Below are 19,517 nucleotides of genomic sequence, written 5' to 3' on the forward strand. Positions count from 1 at the left end.
ACCTTGACAACACCCAGGCTTCTACGAGTTCCCCAGAACCAGCTCCCCTTGCTTGTTACCGTAAGTTGCTTAGGATGGCAAGCCCTTAGGACAGGGTTACCCTTACTTAGGACGGGAAGCAAGATTCTCTCAGAGTAATTCTGAGCAGGCAAAATCAAGTCTATATTCACTGAGACCTTGCCAGACCTTAATAACTTAAGTGGATAGTGACATTTTCTTCACCATATCTGGCTTTCCACCCCTTTCCCTTTAAAATGTTTAGGCTGGGGCGCCTGGGTGGCGCAGTCGGTTAAGCGTCCGACCTCAGCCAGGTCACGATCTCGCGGTCCGTGAGTTCAAGTCCCGCGTCGGGCTCTGGGCTGATGGCTCAGAGCCTGGAACCTGCTTCCGATTCTGTGTCTCCCTCTCTCTCTGCCCCTCCCCCGTTCATGCTCTGTCTCTCTGTCCCCAAAATAAATAAATGTTGAAAAAAAAAAAAAAACTTTAAAAAAATAAATAAATAAAAAATAAAATGTTTAGGCTGGACTATTATTTCGGTTCTATAATTGTTCTGTTCCTTCTAAGTATTGGCTTTGTTTCCCATTAACTGGCGTCCAATTAAAAAAATTTATCCTCAGTAAGCTCTGCTACCTTCTTTTCCTTTCCTCCTCTCTTCTACCTGGTTGTCCTAATTGAACGAGCTACTATGCTTCCTCCAGGCAATCTGTATTTTGTGTATTTGCTATTTCACCCTGTGGCAGTTTTCTGATTCCTATCTGCGAAAGTTCCAAGAAGGAAGAAAGGAAAGAAAGGAGAGAGCTCTTGGAGCTTGATCAATATGTTCAGTTGAGAGAACTGAATTCAAGATTGAGAGAGAAAAGGAATAAGTAATGAACTTAACTGTAAGGGTGAGTTGTAAATAATGAGCTCCTAGGGGGCAAGGTAATGAACTCTTCTTCTTGACATGTGAAGAGGTTAAGGCTCTAGTTAATAACCCAGATTTAACCATGGGACGAAGGATAACATAATAATGGAGAAGAACATGGAAATAAGGCTCCTGGTGTCCAATGAACAAGAATTTTCTCTCTCTTCTCTAGAGGAAGAACCAAGACAGTCCCTAAAAGTATTCACCGGGGCACAGAAAGAAAGAAAAGCATCCAGATTGGAAAGGAAGAAGTAAATCCATCTCTGTATGGAAATGACAGGATTTTGATTTTGTATATAAAAGAAGTCCTAAAGAATCCACACAGAAAAAAACTATTAGAACTAAAAAACAAATTCAGCAAGGTTGCGGAATACTAGATTGATACACAAAAATCAATTGTATTTCTATAAACTAGCAAAGAATAATACACAAGAAAAGAATTCCACTTATAACAGCATCAAAAAGAATAAGATAAATAGAAATAAATCTAACGAAGCACACACACAAGAATGGTACAGTGTTAACTACAAAATGTTATTGAGAGAAATTAAAGAAGGGAAGCCCAACTGGCTCAGCCTGTAGAGCATGTGACTCTTGATCTCGGGGTGTGAGTTTGAGCCTCACGTTGGGTGCAGAGATTACTTAAAAGCAAAATCTGGAAAGAAAGAAAGGAAAGAGAGAAAGAAATAAGTAAGAAAGAAAGAAATTAAAGAAGACCTAAATAAATGGTGAGAAATCTCTCATGTTCATGAAATGGAAGATGTAAGTTAGTAATACTCCCCAAATTTATCTACAGAGTCAATGCAATTCTTATCAAAATTCCAATTGCCTTTTTAAACAGAAATTGACAAGCTTATCCTAAAATTCATATGGAAATTCAAGGGACCCAGAATAGTCCAAACAAGACAGTGTTAGTGCCAGCATAAGGACATCAATAGAATAGAATTGAGAGTATAGAAATAAACCCATATATTTATAGTCAACTGACTTTTGACAAAGATGCTTAGACAATTCAATGAGAAAGAATAGTTTTTTCAACACATGGTGTTGGGACAGCTGGCTATCTACATGCAAAAGAATGTGGTTGACCTACTACCTCACATCATGTATAAATATTAATTCAAAATGGATCAGCTAAAACTATAAAACTCTTAAGAGAAAACAAAAGTGTAACTCTCTATAACCTTGAATTAGGCAATGGTTTCTTAGATAGGATACCAAAAGCCTAAATAACAACAAAAAACTGAATTGGACTTCATCAAAATTTAAAAATCTGTGCTTTGGGGGCGCCTGGGTGGCTCAGTCAGTTGAGCTTCCGACTTTGGCTCAGGTCATGATCTCACAGTCGGTGAGTTCGAGCCCCACATCGGGCTCTGTACCCACAGCTCAGAGCCTGGAGCCTGCTTCAGATTCTGTGTCTCCCTCTCTCACTGACCCTCCCCTGTTCATGCTCTGTTTCTCTTTGTCTCAAAAATAAATAAACATTAAAAATTTTTTTTAAATAAACAAACAAACAAACAAATAAATAAATATCTGTGCTTTGAAGTGCCTGGCTGGCTCAGTCGGTGGAGCATGTACCTCTTGATCTTGGGGTTGTGGGTCTGAGTTCCACGTTGGGTGTGGAGCTTACTTAAAAACAAACAAACAAACCTCTTGCAACTTAACAATAAAAAGACAACCCAATTTTAAAATAGGCCAAGTATTTGAACAGACGTTTCTGCAAAGGAGATACACGGGTGACCAATAAACGCACAAAAAGATGTTCAGTATTAGCTCTCAAGAAATGCCAATCAGAACCACAAAAAGATACATTCACGCTCCCTAGGGTGGCTATCACGAAATAGACAGCTAATAGCAAGTGCTGATGAGGACACAGAATAATTGGAATCTTCACTTATTGCTAGGGGGAAATCTAAAATTATGCAGCTGCTGTGGAAAAGTTTGGCAGTCCCTCAAAAGGTTACAACATAGCTACTGTATGATCCAGCAACTTTATGCTTAGGCGTCTGTACCCACGAGTATTGAAAACATATGTCCACACAAAAGCTTGTACTTGAAAGTTCATATCAGCATTACATACTACACAATCGCCAAAAGATAGAAACAACTCAAATGGCCGAGAGATGAATAAGCACAAGGTGGTACGGTCATATGATGAGATAGTGTTCAGCCCCCCAAAAAGAATTACCAATGCCTCTGCAACACGGATAAACTCTGAAAACATTAGTCTGAGGAAAAGTAGCCAGACACAAAAGACCCTGCCCCATACAATCCCATCTGTGTGAAATGCAGCACGGGCAACTCCGGAGACAAAAACAGACTGGTGGTTGCCAGAGGCTGGGGTAGGAAATTCAGGTGACTGCTAGTAGGCATGGGTTTTTTTTTTTTCTTTTTTGGAGGGAGGGGGATGATGAAACGATCTAGAGTTAGATTGTCGTGGTGGTTGCACAACTCTGTGAATATGCAGGGAACCACTGAATCATGCACTTTAAAGCGCAGTTTTTATGGTAGATGAATTATATCTCAATAAAAAAGTCCAAGAAAAAATTGTGTTTTAATGTTTTTACCATTAGTTGTAAAAAGCTGAGATTCAAACTCAAGTGTAACGAAAAGAAACACTCTACATTTTCTTAATTATAGAATGATATGATCTCTGTTCTCAAACTACAGGGAGACAGGACACCAGTCACATGAGAAAAGGCAGCTGCTACAAACTAAGCAGACTAGGATGGTATTCTTGCTAAACCAAAGCCCTTGGAAAAATCCATATGCCATGCACCACGTTCCACATTCGGTAAAGGGGTTGAGGCCAGTGCATAAGTACACATCTAACAACATTTTGATGCGGGAAACCTAAGCTCTGAGTCCACCAGACCTATGCACACAATGATAGAAACAACAACACTTACCTCACAACCAGGCGTCGTACCGAGGGCTTGATAATGCGTCATCGCCCTGTATCAGAAGCAGGTGCTATCACTGCCCCGATTTTACTGACAAGGTCATTGGAATCACTTGGAGAGAAGTTGAGCTGTAAGTGAGTGATTAATGGTTCTGCGATCCAGCTCCAGAACTGGAGGTCATTAACTACTCTATTTTGGGTGTGGAGTAGATGATACACCAAAGCCCATGGGCATCAATCGCATATATTCACGTATATGCCCCGTGATATTCAGTTATACTCAGAGGCAAAGCCTAGTTAGAATGGCAGGGAGCTTAACTGATGCGAAGTCAAACTGCAGATGGGTCTTCTGTTGCAGAAGAATCTCACTCCACCTCATGACCCATTTCAACTACACCTGAGTGAAGCTCTCCCAAACATTGGACACATATGTGACATTGCATCTGTGCGTTTCCAAACCATACTCCCCCCTCCTGTCAGGTTTTGAGATCCTCAAGGGCATCTTCTTCTTTGAGAATATCTGGTTGATAAAATTATCGAAAGGTTACATGTCTTGTTTTAAATTCTGCCTCTGCCACGAACCGTTGCTATGTCACAGGGAGCCTGAGCTGTATTGTGACCCGTAGTTAACTTTGTGTTCCGCGGGCCGGCAGGCAAAGTGCTGATTCTTGTTCACCAACTTTGGGGGCAAATACCACAGGCCTTAATTGCAGGCTCCAGGGAACTGAGATGCTATACTGGGGTTGCTGGAGGCAGAGCCCTCCCCTTTTCGGGAGGGGGCCTGGCCCTCCCCTGCCTGCTACACCCAAGCCACAGATGGCTCACAAAGGCCAAGTGTCTGCTGTGCTGACTCACGGTGGTTCTCTGGCCAGGCGGGGACGGTCTCAGAGGGCCCAAAGGGGCCCTCTCCCTCCCGGCCATTTCCCACAGGAGCAGAGAGTAGCCAGGACCGTGTCAAGCTTTAAAAAACTGTGTGACAAACCGGAGGAAATGAGCAATGAGAGGAAAGTGAAAGTGAAAGGTGGGGGAGGGCGCCAAATTGCTCATTAATAGTCCTAGTCCTTTCTTAGAGCACTCCAGACAGCAGTAAGCATTCACCCTGTAGTCTTTCTGTTTGTCGGTTTTGTGCTGTATATGTTTTTAAATTGAAGTAAAATTCACAGGCCATAAAAGTAACCATTTTAAAGGTAACAATTCAGGGGCACCTGGGTGGCTCGTTCGGTTGAGCATCTGACTTCAGTTCAGGTCATGATCTCAGGGTTCGTGAGTTGGAGCCTCCCACCCAGTCGGACTCTGTGCTGACAGATCGGAGCCTTGGAGCCTGCTTCAGATTCTATGTCTGCTGCTCTCTCTGCCCCTCCCCAGCTTGTGCTCCGTCTCTCTCTCAAAAATAAACAAATATTAAAAACAAAAACAAAAACAAGACCCTCCAGGGCTCAGACCCTACAATGAGTTATAAACGGAACAATTCAGCGGTATTTAGCCCATTCACCATGGTGTGCAACCACCACCTGTAACTATTTCCAAAACCTTTTCACCACGGCAAAAGGAGGCTTTGTACTTGTTAAACGGTCTCCATCTTCTCCCCTCCCCCCAGCCCCTGGAACCACCAATCTGCCTTCTGTGTCTATCAACTTACCTATTCAGGATATTTCACATAAAGGGAATCCTACAATACGGGACCTTCTGTGTCTGGCTTCCTTCTCTTAACACAATGCACATTGTAGCCTGCATCAGGACCTCATCCCTCTTCACTGCCAAATAATATTCCATTGTGTGCAGACAGCACAGTTGGTTTCTCCCTTCATATGTTGATGAACATTAGAGTGGTTTCCACCTTTTGGCTATTAAGTACTGGAGTACCTGTTTTCCATTCATTTGTGTATGTACCCAGGAGTGGAGTTGTTGGGCCACAGGGCAATTCTGTGTTTAACTTTTTGTGGAAGCACCACACTGTCTCCCACAGTGGCTGCAGCATTTGACATTTCCATCAGCAATGTGTGAAGGTCGCCCTTTATTCTTACCATGTGCCCGTCTGTTCCTTTCCTCTTCCCTACTTCCCAGAAAGCCAGTCCCCGCAGACTTCGCTTTCCCCCTGGAGTAGAGAGACGGTGGGAGAAAAACTGCACTTCCAGTGGAAAGGCTATCATCCAGGAACACTGAGCATCAGCAACTTCTCTGGCCTGAAGCTGTGCCCCCACTCTTGCCTTTTCCACAAATAGGACTGTGAACAGAAACAGGCAAGGACAGGCTCCCATCTCCCTGAGGCACACCCACTACAGCCATTTAGGCTACCCCCATAAAACCACCCTTCAGCGCCCTCCAACACCTTCGGCCTCGCACGGAACATTCCATTAAACCCTCTTAAACAGTCAAAGCTGAGTGCGGAAAAGAAGCATCTCTGTGTGGAAGCTGTCAGCCCTGGATCAGACCCGCGCGGGCTGGTCTTAACTCTTAGCTCTAGCTTAAGATCTCCGAAGACACAGCCCCTAGGCTTGTCCTGCCCAGCCCCCTCTACTAAAGAGCCTGCCTGTCTGGGCCTGGCTGGTAGCAGACATGAATGGAGAGAGGAAGAGCCTCCCTCTCCACCACCCCCCCCCCCCCTCGGGGTTACTGCCGGTCACAGTGCTATTTACATTTACAACAGCCCAACAGCGCCTGATCAAGCCGGAGCCAATCAGCAGCCCCCAAGCTTGTCTGACTCCGTCTGCTCCAATCAGGAGGTGCTATCCTTACAGCCTCTCTTTGAATTGCAGGCCGGCTGTCTCCTTTTTTAGGGAGGGGAGCCTGACTCAGAGCCCTGCTCTCGTAGACCTCAGTCTGCCCTTCTCAGGAATGGGGAAAAAATACCGAAAATACCGTTCAGTTGGCAAGACATCTTGCACTTTAGAAGTCGAGGAGAGTTTTACAGAGGGATGGAGAACACTGTTCCTTACCAGCACAGATCCAATGCATCTCGGCTGCGAGGAGATGTAAAGAGAGATTTTCCCCTTCCTCCCTGCCAGCCCCTCCCTACCTCAGGGCTGTCCTGATGGGCTCTTAATCTAGGGCTTGCCTTTGAGGTGATGTGAGCCTTTGCTAACCCGGAAAGGTCTGTGGGCAGAGCTCGTTTTGATCTCATTTGCAATAGTGCAAACACCTGTCGCGTACGAGGCGGCAGGGAGCAAAGAAACAGCAAAACAGACTAAATATTGGGTAGTTACCGGGTAGAGTAGAGCAGAAGCGCGTGTTCCGGAACAGCTCAGGGGTGATGTAACCCGAGCATAAAGGAGGGGTGGGAGAGTGGGAAGGAACCATGGAAAGGAGGGCTTGATATCCGGCCTGGAAAGTTTAGGCTTGCTTCTGTAAGCGATAGGCAGCCATCAGGTGTTTTCAGGCGGGAGAGGAAAATAATCTCCATGTTTCAGAAAGTTAACTGGTGGTAACCATAAAGAGCAGATCAAAGGAGGATCAGATTAGGGGCTGGAGGATTAGTTAGCAGGTCACGGAACCTAAAAACCAGGATAGTCCTAGTGGAAATGGATAGGAAGGGCACAAGCTGAGAAGCATTTTGGAGTCGCATCAATAGCATTTAATTGATTGGAAATGTGAGATAAGAGAGAGTCAAAGATGCCTTTCAGGTTCCTCTCCTCAGTGACTGCAAAGGTTAGCACCTCCACTCAGACAGAGGGCAGAGGGGGAGAAAGGGAGAGAAAGAAGCAGATTTGGGAAAGGGAATAGGAGTTCAATTTTTGACGTGTATAGCTTGAGTTACGAGAAGAATATCCACCTGAAAATAATACTCAGCAGACAGTAGGGAAGAAGAGTCTTGGAGTTCAGAAAAAAAGAGGAGATCCAAAGAGTGTATGGTGAAACTAGAAAGGAAATTGATCACCTAGGAAGGGATTACAGGTACGAAGATTCAACGACAGAATCTTGGGAAGCACCAACACTTAACAGGTAGAAAGAGGGCACAGAGTTAGCAAAACAGACTAAGGAATATCAGCTATGAAAGAAATAATTCCAGGAAGAGGGAGTAGGACATTGTAAAAACTAGGTATCTGACAAAAGGACATTGGTTAAATAAATTATGAAACAATTTATTGGACTATGATGCAGACATTAAAATTACATTTTAAAACTGTATGAATTGCCGTCAGAATATGTTTAATACATCTTGTTAAGAGAAACATTCAAATTAACAAATAGTACATGCAAAATTATCCCATTAGAAAAGTACATATGTGGGGGAGCCTGGGTGGCTCAGTGGGTTAAGCATCCAACTTTGGCCTAGGTCATGATCACATGGTTCTTGAGTTTGAGCCCCATGGCAGGCTCTGTGCTGACAGCTCAGAGCCTGGAGCCTGCTTCGAATTCTGTGTCTCCCTCTCTCTCTGCCCCTCCTCTGCTCATGCTCTTTGTCTCTCTCTCTCTCTCAAAAATAAATAAACATTTTAAAAAATTAAAAAAAATACATATGTGACTACAAAAGGGCATGAGGGCACTTTTAGGGTGATGGGGCTGTTCTGGATCTTGACCCGGGTGGTAGTTACACAGCTGTGCACAATTACGAAAATTCTCAAACTGTAATGCCTTAAAAAGGAGGGGTGGGAGTGGGAACCATTGATGGTACCGTTCATGGGGTTGCTCTGGGAATTAAATGGCACAGTGCCTGGAATACCAGAAAGGCTCAGTTAGGAGAGAAGAGCAGGGTAACCCAGGACCATTGCATGGAGGAGGAGATATTGGAAACAAGGCCTAGAAGGATGAGACCACACTAGGCCCTCCAAAACAAAACCCTCCATCAACAAATACACACTCTGGCATGGGTCCAGACGAAAAAGAAAGTGGAAGAAACGGAGTGCTTTTAGGAGTACTTTCAGACTGAAAAAATGGAAGAGGGTACTTGGTATAGAAGAAGGGACTTGGTACCTAACTTAAAATATGTCGCAAAAGAGGAAACAGACCTATTGCTTATTGTTCTGGAAGGTGGGATAAAGGAGTGAAACTATGTGGGAATGAGAGTGTGGTTTGTGGGGGCCAGGGGGTGGGGCCAATTTTAAGTAAAAGTAACTTGAACGGTTATGAGGTCTAAGGAGAAGGAAGCCACCCCTCACCGGATTTTTTGCCCTGTCAGAGGGAGATGCTGTGAGGAGGTTCCTGTATGGATGACCTCTTAGGTTCCACCTAGTTTTTGACTCTATGATTTCAAGTACATGAAAGCCCTTTCCAAAGAAGATAGGAGTTAAATTTTGTTATTTTTAGTCTGTGGAATGGATGTCAACCTTGTCTCTTTTTAACTGCCTAGCCATATCCCTTCTCTTCATGATCTTAAGCACCTCTATTTAAGCTACCTTTATGACCTGGACTAGATGAGTTTAAAGTGACCATATCTGGCTGATAACTACTAATTGCGTTTTTAACTAGATCTCTGGTAGCAGTTTAATTAAAGTTGACCCTTGAACAATGTAGGGGTTAGGGGCATCCAGCCCCATGCAGTAGAAAATCTGCTATAACTTTTGACTCCCCCCAAAGTTAACTAATTATAGACTACTGTTGATCAGAAGCCTTAATGATAACATAAACGTTGATTCACACATATTTTGTATGTTATATGTATTCCATACTGTATTCTTATAATCAGGTAAGCTAGGAAAAAGAAAATGTTACTGGGAAAATCACAAGGAAGAGAAAATATATTTCTAGTTCTGTACTGTATTTATGTATTTAAAAAAAAACTGCATAAAGGGCACCTGTACAGTTCAAAGCCGTATTTTTCAATGGTCAACTGTATTTGATCACCACTGTATTTGATCACCACTGTATTTGATCAACTGTATTTGTTATATGAGTTCACATTATACTTCATATTGGTGTCACTCACTTCGACATTCTAATAATGGAGACACTCTCAGATGAGGAGTCCATGGGTCCTAGTTTCATGTATCGGTTTCACTACTTACTATATGCATAAGCGGAAGAAGCATTTGACACAGAGGTTCTCAACATGTGATCCATGGATCTCTGAAGATCCCCCGAGAAACTTGCAGTGGGATCTGTGAGACCAAAATGATAATATTAAGACTTCATTTGCCTTTTGTCATCATCATGTTGACATTTGTACCCAATGGTGGGTAAACTCTTTGCACCTTGATAGGAATAAAGGCAGCAGCTCCACATCCTACTAATGGTCATGGCTTTCCCCACTGCCATGCACTTGGGGGGAGTTAAGTTTCATTTAAAAGTGTTTTAAGAGGCACCTGGGTGGCTCAAGTCGGTTGAGCATCTGACTCTTGATCTCAGATCAGGTCTTGATCTTGGGGCCGTGGGTTGGGGCTCAGCATTGTACTCCGCATTGGGTGTGAAGCCTACTTTTAAAAAAAGCGTTTTCGACAAAAGAGTAAAAATTGTTACTTGTATTAAGTCTTGGCCATTGAGAACATGTCTTTTAAAAATTCTGTGTCACAAGACAGAAAGTACACATCAAACACTTCTGCTGCGTATCAAAGAACAGCGGTTGGGGGGTGCCTGGGTGGCTCGGTTGGTTAAGCGTGGTGACTCCTGATTTCGGCTCAGGTCATGATTTCACAGTTCATGAGATCGAGCTTCTCACTGGGCTCCACACTGACAGTGAGGAGCCTACTTAGGATTCTCTCTCTCCTTTCTCTCTGCCCCTTCCCCTGCTTGCCCATGCGCACGTGTGCTCACTCTCTCTTTCTCTCTCAAAATAAATAAATAAACATTGAAAAAAAACCAAACCAGTGTTGTCTTGATGAAAAGCATTACTGTAATCATTTTAGTTGTGAGCTGAATTAACCACTATTCATTATAACATCAGTTTTACTTGAAAGAATGACGGACAAACTATGGATGTTCAGACTTGAGTATTTAGCAGACATTTCCTTGAACATTAGTAAATTGAATTCGTTACTTCCAGAACTCACAATATTTGTTCCGATGGTAGAATCTGAGCTTTCAAGAAAAAAATTAGAGTCTTGGAAAACTTGCATGTGGCACTGAGTTTGACAGCTTCCCAATAATTAAAGACTCATTTGATGAAATCAGTGGTGATATTAACAAGTGTGATTTTTTTGATATTATAGAATAAAATTTGTCAATATTTTGGAAGATTGGCATAACTCGGGGAATGAATATTTAGCAAATGACCAAAGCATAATGTTATAAAATCATGCATGGATAAAAGGTGCATTCAAAATGCAAGAGAGACCAGTATAACAGAAAACAAAGTTCATTCATATGGTTTCAGATTCTAGCTTACAACTAACCTTTAAGAAACTCTTACTTGTTGAGTTTTAGTGTAGTATCAAAGAAGAATATCAACAATGATCTTTTAAAAAGCTATTAAAATACTCCTCCCTTTTTAAATTACATATCTGTGAGGTTAGATTTTCTTCATATACTTCAACCAAACATATGGCAACTGATTTGAGAATCTAGCTATACACTATTAAGTCAGACATTACAGAGACTAATAAAAATTTAAAACAGTAACACTATTCTCACTAAATTATTTTTGTTTTGGAAAATAGAGCTATTTTTCATAAAAATTTGTTATTTATGTTCACATGTAACAGGCATATTGTTATTGCAAAAATAAATATTTTAAATGTTTATGTTTTAATTTCTAATAGAGGGAATGTTTAATAGATATAAACTTCATAAACAAAAACTCTTGAGGATCCTCAATTTTTTTATAATGGCTTTACTGAGATATAATCCATATACCATAATATTCACCCATTTAAAGTATATAGTTCAATGGTTTTTAGTATATTCACAGAGTTGTGCAATCATCATCATAATCAATTTTAGAATACTTCCATTATCCTAAAGGAACCCACTAGCAGTCATTCCTCATATCCTCCAATGACTCCCACGCTATAGTTTTGGACAACTGCTCTCTATTTTACTTTCTGTCTCTATAGATTTCCCTATTCTGGATATTTCATATGAACAGGATCATACACTATGCAGTCCTTTGTGTCTGGCTTCTTTCACGTAGCATCACGTTTTCAAGGTTCATCCATGTTGTAGCATGTATCAGTACCTCATTCTTTTTACCACTGAATAATATTCCATTTTATGGATATACCATACATTTTGGTTGTCCATTCATCAGTCAATGGATATTGGGTTGTTGGGCTATTATGAATAATACTGCTGTGAACAGTCATGTATAAAGTTTTGTGCGTACGTATGTGTTCGATTCTTTTGGACATATATCTAGGAGAATTGCTGGCTCATATGGCAGCTCTCTGTTTAACCCTGAGGAACTGCCAGATAGTTTTTCAAAGCAGCAGCACCATTTTACATTCCCACCAGCAGGGTATGAGGGTTCCAATTTCTCTGCATCCTTACCAACACTTGTTATTGTCTGTCTTTTTGATTATAACGGTCCTAATGAGTTTGAAGTGGTATCTCACATTGGTTTTGACTGGCATTTTCCTAATGACTTATGATATTGAGCGTCTATTCATATGTTTATTGGCCATTTGTGTATCTTTGGAGAAATGTCTATTCACACTCTTTGCCCATTTTAAAACTGGAGTCTTATTTTTTAAAAAATTATTGAATTATAAGAGTTCTTTATATATTCTGGATACTAGTCTCTTATCAGATATATAATATGCAAATATTCCTCTCATCTTGTAGGTTGTATTTTCACTTTCTAGATGGTATCTTTTGAGGCACAGATTTTAAAATTTTGATGACATCCAACTTCCTTTTTTTCTTTTGTTACTTGTACTTTTGATGTCATATCTACAAAATCGTTGCCTGATCCAAGGTCACAAGGATTTACCCATAACTTTTCTTCTAAGAGTTTTAGAGTTTTAGCTCTTACATTTAGATCTTTGATCCATGTTGATTTAATCTTTGTATATGGTCTGAGATATCTTGATAATTTTAAGAGCATAAACAGGTCCTGAGAGCAACATGTTTGAGATTCAGTGATTTACTTCTCTGAGCTTCAGTCTCTCATCTTTAAAATGCTGATTGTATTTGACTTACCACCTCATAATGCAACTCTAAGTTTCAAAGGAAAGGATATAAATGGTTGGATATGATAAACTAAAGCACTCTTCAAATATAGGCCATCATTACTGCCATCACTTCTTTTGTATATGTTATCTGTCAGCCTATGGAAAGATCCTTGAGTCCTTCCTCTTGTTCTTTACCTGTCACAGCACTTTCCTCACACTACCATATGGCAGATTGTCAGTAATATTTATTAGTGAATGGGCTGCTATAGTATAAACAATCTCACCTGCATTCTCAGGGAAGTAGAAAGGGAAGAATTTACTTTTTTTTTTTTTTTACATTTTCTTTTCCATTTTTTTTTTTAATGTTCATTTATTCTTGAGAGAGAGCATGAGCCAGGGAAGGGCAGAGTGACAAAGGGAGACACAGAATCTGAAGCAGACTCCAGGCTTTGAGCTGTCAGCACAGAGCCTGACGTGGGGCTCAAACCCACAAACTGGGAGATCATGACCTGAGCCAAAGTCGGACGCTTAAGCAACTGAGCCACCCAGGTGCCCCAAGAATTTACTTTTTTGGCATTCATTCCTCAGCCACTTCCTGCTGTCAGATGGTTAAGCTTGCAACTAGCTCCTAGTCTTTTTTATTTGAACTGTTAAGCTAAATCTTCCACATGCTATGCATGTGAAATTAGTTTTTTGAACATACATATGGGACTTTAAAATTATTTCTGGTTTATTTGTTAATCCTAACTTTGGAACCTATTGAGAGCTTTTCAAATCCTAATTCTTTCTCCCCAGATATTAAATATCTGTTCAAGCTTTAATTGAAAATAGGATAAGCTAAAGATTAAAAAAAATTTTTTTAAATCGGATTCTGTGTCTTCCTCTCTCTCTGTTCCTCCCCCGTTCACACTCTGTCTCTCTCTCTCTCAAAAATAAAGATTAAAAAAAAAATTTGTTTTTAAAGAAAATAGGATAAGCATGCTTTCCCTACTGCAAAGAAGAGTGTTGTCTAAGTCAGAGCCAAGGACAGTGTGAAAGGTTTTGTTTTGTTTTGTTTTCAACTAATCTAAAATGAGATATTCTTCTCCTTCGAGTACTATACAGTGAATGGATGGGCTCACCTGATCTACCAGGGTCACCCTGACTGTGTCCTCTGAAAAGTGCCCTTATTTATGTCAGCTACCAGATTTAGAATCAGAGCCAGGAGAATACTCCGTGAAAGAGAGAGGGAACATATTTTAGAATTTGGTAGGTAATGGGTAATATTCTGTACAAAAAAATAACTATAGCTAATAGTACCTCTACCTTGTATCCAGGGTGAAGGCAACAACGTGAGGTGAAAGGGTGACAAAAATAGTCTGTTACACAAGTGTTAAAGACTTGGTAAGTGCATTTGCCAAGAGCAGATGGACCCTGAGGTCATTCTTGCCTCTAAAGGAGGAAAACCTAGAGAAGGAAAGAATAGAGGGTGCATTCAGAGTTCAAGGGTTTTGAAATCAGGTTACGCAGTGAAACATAAGGAAGATGAAATATATTAGGAGGAACAATCTAGTTTCGATCTTTGTAACTTCAGGAGAAAACCTTTAAGTTGCCTAAAGTTATATAATACGAACAGGTTAAAAATGACCCAGGGCCCCTAACAAGATCTTGGCAAAGCAGATCCTAGACTCAACCAGTGTCTCCCTTTCCTCTCTTAGTGTGCTGGTTTGGGTGTTGAGGTGGTAGCAGAATTCGGGGGAGGTTGGTGACATATGAGATAAGACAATGTTGTGATGGTAGAGTTGGTGGTGGTAGGAGGGAGGAATGTTCTAATGGGCTCTGTTCACTTAAAAAGTCTCAAGAGTTTCTTTGCGTTTTGTTTTTACTTTATGTGTAAGGTGTGCTTATACATAAAGAGTCAAACAGTTTTATAAGGCTTATTTTGAATTTTTTTACTTTTTACTTTTATTTTATTTTGGGAGAGAGAAAGAGACAGCATGCAAGCAAGGGAGAGAGGCAGAGAGGGAGAGAGAGAGAATCTTCAACAGGCTTCATGCTCAGCCCAGAGCCTGATGCGGGGCTCTATCCCATGACCCTGGGATCACGACCTGAGCTGAAATCAGGAGTGAGAAGCTCAGCCAACCAAGCCACCCAGGCACCCCATAAGGCTTATTTTGAAAATAACAATACCTCATCCACCTCTTCTTACCATGCTTATACGGCTACTTATTGATTTTAAAACTTTTTTGTGTGTTATTTATTGACTCCCACCATGGAAGATGAGAATTTCACCTTCTTCACCATCACAGCTACTCCCACCACCATATACCCATTCGGTCACATGGGCATGTGCATGCTTCACTTTTCCTGTTCTCCCAGTACAGTTGTGTTTTAATTTTTGGCTATATCAATATTCAGTATTGATATTACCATGACTGTGGAAATACTGTTCACACATGAGCCATGCAATACATCCATGATTTCTCTCCTGCACAACTCTGTTTTCTCTGAACCTAATGACTGTCTTTTTTTTTTCTTTTAGTTTTCTAGGCACTTATCATTAATTCAGCCCAAACTCCCCACCAGTTGTCTATATCTGTTCTAAATATATTTGGTTACTTGGGCATTCTATCAATTTCATCTTATTAAAGAGATCCCTCCTGGAACCTTCTCACCTGCTCCAGCCTGGACTGGCTGCTCTCCAAGCCTGCTGCCTAGCTCTTGTTTGGTGAATTCTCTTCAGCATCATTCTAGAGTCCCTTTTCTGCTCTCCTACTTAGGATTCCCTGCTCCTGGATCCTTTGTGTTTCTCTTTCTTGGTTTCTTCTTACTTTGGAGAAGCCCCTTCCCTATTAGTCTCATGAAAAAGACTGTTCTTAAGTATTCTCTTTGTCTTCCATTTTTCAAAATTTCATGATGATGTGCCTTGGTATGGATCCATTTTCATTCAGGGTCAAGGACTTGGTGGACTCTTTCAATCTAGAAATGCTTGTCCTTCTGTCCTGAGAAATTTTTTGATTAATTATGTCCTTCTCTGTTCTCTCTCTCTCTCTCTCTCTCTCTCTCGAATCTTCAGAATTTATGCTCTATTTTTTTTTAATCTTTCTCTTTTACTTTCCATGTCTTTTTCTCTGCTTAGTTTTCCAGGAGGTTTCCTCAATTTCATCTTACAAACCTTGTATTGAGTTTTTAAGATCTGCTATCATACTTTAATTGGCACAAGTTCTTTTGGAATTTTCCTTTTTATTGCATCTTGTCTTGTTCCATGGATGCAATCTTTTCTCTGTTTTCTTTGAGAATATTAACGATAGTTTTCAGGAATATTTTTCTTCTCCCTGCGTAGTCTCTTGTCCTCCAGCTTTTTTTCCCCCCTATTTTTTGTTTTGGCAAATCTGTTTCCGCAAATAACTGATGATCTTTCGTGATGTATTTGTGTACATAGTGGAGCACCAAAAACCCAATCAGAGGCTCTGAGCGTGTGATAGAGCACATTCAATGCAAGCAAATCTTTGTGTTCCTGATCGGACTGCTTCTTGGAGTCATTCCCAATGCTATATCCTATGTTTTTCCTTTAAGCTGTCAGAGTTTGCAAAGAGGCTTCCTTCAATCTCCTGTCTGAGTAGTTCAGCCTGGCTGCCAGCATATTAGAAGCTGAAAGAAGAGAAGAGAATGAAGTATCTAAGCTTCAGTGTATATTCTTCTTAACCCCTACTTTTTTGTATGATACTGCATAGTTTCTGTCTCCTGGTTGGATCTGAACAGATACAATAACGCTGCTTTTAAATGAATCTGGTGTTCCCCTGTCAAGAGATCCTTGATTACATTCCTACCAATGAATAAGCCTCCAGTGTTTTACCTCGAGTTGGGGGATCTTCTCCCCACAGAACAATTACCCTGTACTTAGCCACCCCTTCACACCATCTCCTCCTCCCCCCGCCACTTCCAAAGGTAGCTGGTACCACCAAATCTTGAACCTTTTTGGGTTCTTTAATGTAAATCACATTGCTTCTTGGATATCCTCACTGCCTGCTTAAGCTTCAGCTTTCTAGGTTCTACTAAGCCAGTAATTATTCATCCACCTGCTTTCCAGCTTCCAAAGTCTTGCTGTGGTCCTTTTTTCTGTTCTTTTTGACCTTCTGGGATTATGCCTTAAAAAACAAAACAAAACAAAAAACCCTCCTTACTGTTGTTTTACTAGAGTTTGGGGAGGGAGCAAAGGCAAGTGTTTAAAACGTCTTCCTTATCTTGAAACTCCTACAGTTTCTCAGAGCCTATTTATCCCACACATATTTATTGAGTGCCTCATATATGTTAGGTACTGTTTAAACACTTGGGTTACATCAGTGAACAAAACAGAATATCCTTGCACTTGTGGAGTTTACACACTAGTGTGTGTGTGGATGGAGAAATAAAAATTAAACGTAAATAAATACATTATATAATAGCGATTATATAGGTGAGGTAAAAAGTACATCAAGAGGGGTGCCTGAGTGACTCAGTTTGTTAAGCATCCAACTTCAGCTTAGGTCATGATCTCATGGTTCATGAGTTCAAGCCCCGCATAGGGCTCTCTGCTGTCAGCACAGAGCCCGCTTTGCATCCTCTGTCCCCTTCTCTCTCGGCCCCCCTCCCCACACTCTCTCTCTCTGTCTCACTCTCAAGAAAGATATATGTATATATATACACGTTTACAAAAAAGTACATCAAGAAATGGAAAATCAAAAGTAATGGGCAGGCGGGTAGGCTGCAGTATTTACAGTGATCAAGGTAGGTGGCACTGAGAAAGTAAGATTTGAGCAAAGACTTGAAGGAATTACAATCATAAATATGTATAATCTTGGGACGCCTGAATAGCTTAGTCAGTTGAGCATCTGACTCTTGATTTCAGCTCAGGTCATGATCCTAGGGTCATGGGAATGAGCCCACATTGGGCTCCACTCTGAACCTGGAGCTTACTTGAGATTCGCTCTCTCTCTCTCTCTCTCTCTCTCTCTCCACCCCCCCCCCCCCGTCTACCCCTCTCTACCTCCCAACAAACAAACAAATAAATACATATATTCCTAATAGGATATGTTTGTACATATTTTCCACACGTTTTATCCTCTCTTTATTCTTAGGCTGAGGGTAGACCAGTATCTTCTCTTTATTTTTCACCCTCACTGCACCTTGCATATAATTTTACAAAGGACCTGACATCACTGGCTCCCTAAGGGCCTGGAGAGATATTTGAACTTAGGGCCTGACTTACCGTATTCTTTTAGGTAAAAAACGACCTGAATCTCAATTTCTTCATCTGTATGTGGAATAACAGTCAACTGCTAGACCTCATCCTCTTCCTCGAAGATTTATAAAGGAAAAGTACAATGAAAATAGAGGTATTATAATGACATCTTTAATGATGAATGGGTGATAATCCACATTTTTTTTTTTTTTTTTTTTGGCAGGGAGAAAATACTCAACTTAGCCTGGACATCAGCTTTACATTGAGGTATATTGAGGTAAGCTGGTTTGACTTTACCATTCCCCTTCACCCCACCCCTCAAGCCCCAACCCACATTCTTACAAGCTGGCTTGTTGATCAGATGGCCAAGCAATGTCCTTCTGTTCAGCATCACATTATAAGGAACTAACTTTGAGTATTTACAGGCCTGGCACTATGCTGGTGCTATTGATACTCATAACAGCCTGGTGAGACGTAAGCTACTGGCCCTATTTTCAAATAAGGAACATGAATCTCAGGAGAGTAAATAACTTGTTTAAAGTCACACTGCTAATAAATGGCACAACCAGAATTCAACCCATGTCAGTCTGATTCCCAAGCATGAGCCCTTTCTGCACACTACACTGCCTTCTTAGGACAGGCTCCGAACTGCATTTCAGAACACTTTGTGATTCACCAAATGCAGACACTAAATTGAAGAGTTTTGAAATGTCAGCAAACTAAGCTTATTAAAGTAAAGTAAAATCCTCTTTTATATAGTAAGTGTTTTAGTATGGGTTCTCCAGAGAAAGAACCAATGGGATATCCATCTTTATCTTTTATCTGTCTGTCTGTCTGTCAATGGATAGATAGATTTGCTATAAGCAATTGGCTCACGTGATTATGGAGGCTGAAAAGCCAAGATCTACAAAAGTCAAGAGCTGCAGTCAGGGAGCTAAAGACCCAGGAGAGTTGATGGTATAGTTCCGGTCCAAGTCTGAGTCAGAGTCCAAAGGAGGGAGAGGACCCATGCCCTAGCTTGAAGACAGTCAGGAAGAAAGAAAGAATTCTTTCTTACTCAGCCTTTTATTCTATTTAGGCTTTTAGCAGATTGGATGGAGGCCCACCCACACTGGAGAGGGCATTCTTTCTTACTCAGTTTACTGAGCCAAATGTTAATCTCATTAAAAAAAATCCTCACAGAGACACTCAGAATAATGTTTAACCATATATCTGGGCATCCTACGGCCCAATCGAGTTGACACAAAATTAGCTAGTACGGTAGGTAATAAATTCAGAAAATTCATTTCTCTAGGAGAAGCTAGTGGAAGAGAAATAAAAATGTTCTTTTAATACATAGTAAATACTTTTTTAATACATGTAAATGCTTTTTTTTTTTAATTTTAGAATGAGACGGGGGGGCGGGGGGAGAGTGAGTGGGGGAAAGGGACAGATGAATCTTAAGAAGACTCCATACTCAGCATGGAGCCCAATGCAGGGGCTGCAAGATCATGACCTGAGCAAGATCATGACCTGAGCCAAAATCAAGAG

The sequence above is a fragment of the Prionailurus viverrinus genome, chromosome D2, assembly GCF_022837055.1.
Source record: "Prionailurus viverrinus isolate Anna chromosome D2, UM_Priviv_1.0, whole genome shotgun sequence".
Classification (NCBI taxonomy): domain Eukaryota; kingdom Metazoa; phylum Chordata; class Mammalia; order Carnivora; family Felidae; genus Prionailurus; species Prionailurus viverrinus.